We start from the raw sequence: 2,240 nt of genomic DNA, 5'->3' as shown, positions 1-2,240 counted from the left end.
CGGGGCCGAGGGCTGGGAAACAGGGGGGACTGGGGCGGGGGAGGGGAAAGGGGCTTGGGAAGGAGGGGGGAGAGGGGAAGAAAAGGGGGGAACCAAACCCGGAAAGGGAGAAAAAGGGGGAGGGGAAATCAGAAGGGGAAGAAAAGCCCAGAGTCCGCCCCCCGCTGCGGCCTGCGCGCTACGTCACTACGTCCGGCGTTGTCGTCACCGCGTCCTGCGTTCAGTCCGTCCCCGCTTCCTGGCTGCCCGCGTGCGCCTCAGCAGCCCTGCGGGGCCTACTGCCTGCCGACGCACTCCCGCGGGCGCGCGCGCACTCGCACTCGCTCGCTAGTACTCTGTTGCCTCCGCGTTACCTGTGTCAGGACACCAATCCGGAGCCACTGGGAGCCTCGGTCCTCCTTAAACCCATCAAGTCTGTCAGATAGAATACCCTGGATTTCAATGTAATATTAATAGTGATCATCCTAAAGTAATTTCAATTTACAGAGCACTTTCAAAACAGCCTTTCACTTAGGGCAGTAACTCCTGTACCAAAGAACGTGCACTCGGTATTCGTTGTACACATGGATAACTATAATTCAGCAGGTAAATGTCCATTTTACAGATGAAAAAACCTGACCTAGGAGGAACTCAGTCTGTCCTATTAAGATCACATTCTTACCATCCTCCCTTCTCTAAGATACAGTACTCAAAAATCATCTTAAGGCCGGGCGCGGTGGCTCACGCCTGTAATCCCAGCACTTTGGGAGACCGAGGCGGGTGGATCACGAGGTCAGGAGATCGAGACCATCCTGGCTAAAACGGTGAAACCCCGTCTCTACTAAAATACAAAAAAATTAGCCGGCCGTGGTGGTGGGCGCCTGTAGTCCCAGTTACTCGGGACGCTGAGGCAGGAGAATGGTGTGAACCCGGGAGGCGGAGCTTGCAGTGAGCCAAGATCGCGCCACTGCACTCCAGCCTGGGCGACAGAGCGAGACTCTGTCTCAAAAAAAAAAAAAAATCTTAAATTTTCAACCTTCCCGGTTTTGTCCATTCTAGGCAGAATCAATTTGGTTATTGATTATGTGTGTGTGGATAATTTACTAACCAAACTCCCTCAAAAAAGCAATGTAGTCTTTTGTAGAATTCGACCATTAGATAGGTACCTTGCCACAGGAACTGCGGTAGGCAAAAAAAAAAGTCAAATAATTATAGTACAATTTAAGTGCTATAATAGAAAGGTTTCAATGTGCTATGGAAATACAAGGAACAACAATTCATTCTTAGAGGTAAAAGAGGTTGAGTAAGTTACAGAGAAACTACAGGTGAAATTCCAGCTAATCTTGAGACTATAAACAGTTCACTGGAGAGGTAAGACTGGAGATTCCAACAAAGTCATAGAGGCATGAAGTTCATCTTTCCTTCAAGGATGAGCAAGTTCCAGGTTAGTTGGCCTGTTTTTTGTGTTTGTTTTATTTTGTTTTGTTTTGTTTTGTTTTGAGATAGGGTCTCACTTTGTCACCCAGGCAGATAGAGTGCAGTGGTGCAATGTCGGCTCACTGCAACCTCCACCTCCCAGGTTCAAGTGATTCTCTTGCCTCAGCCTCCCCAGTAGCTGGGACTACAGGCGCTCACCACCACGCCCAGCTAATTTTTGTATTTTTAGTAGAGACGGGGTTTTGTCATGTTGGCCAGGCTGGTCTTGAACTCCTGGCCTCAGGTGATCCACCCACCGCGGCCTCCCAAAGTGCTGGGATTACAGGTGTGAGCCACCTCGCCCAGCCCTCTCGCCTGGTCATTACTGCCTCCTGCCCCCAAATTCTCTCAACCCTCTGGAGAACAGCAACGGGGAAGAAAATACAACTAAAAACTGAGCTGAACTAATCTAACCTGCCACTTTTCACCATGATTTAAACTTTTTGTCTTGGCCAGGTGCAGTGGTTCACACCTAGCACTTTGGGAGGCCAAGGCAGGAGGATCGTTTGAGCTCAGGAGTTCCAGATCAGGCAGTGATGACCAGGAGGAAATAATAGCTAATATTTGTATTATGTGTATGTAAGTACAATATACAATGTGTAGCATTCTAGATCTACTGTTACTATCAAATCCTCAATACAGTAGGTACTATTATTATACCTGTTTTATAGATGAGGAAACCTGAGGCACAATAATTAAACCAAAGTACCAGATTTATTTATTTATTTTTATTTTATTTTTTTTTTTGAGACAGAGTCTCGCTCTGTCCCCCGGGCTGGAGTGCA

The 2,240-nt window shown here is 47.9% G+C and overlaps 1 protein-coding gene across 1 annotated transcript in view; it reads left to right on the top strand.

Moving 5' to 3' along the window:
• Positions 1-524: 524 nt before the first annotated feature.
• Positions 525-2,240, top strand: part of INHBC (inhibin subunit beta C) — a 21,862-nt gene continuing 20,146 nt past the window's right edge. The window contains exon 1 of the mRNA XM_017858930.1: positions 525-585. The gene's annotated coding sequence lies outside the window, so the exon portion shown is untranslated. The remainder of the gene's footprint in view (positions 586-2,240) is intronic.

Source organism: Rhinopithecus bieti, unplaced genomic scaffold (assembly GCF_001698545.2).
Source record: "Rhinopithecus bieti isolate Rb0 unplaced genomic scaffold, ASM169854v2 scaffold_48679, whole genome shotgun sequence".
NCBI classification, from domain to species: domain Eukaryota; kingdom Metazoa; phylum Chordata; class Mammalia; order Primates; family Cercopithecidae; genus Rhinopithecus; species Rhinopithecus bieti.
This window is presented reverse-complemented; position numbering and strand designations above follow the sequence as displayed.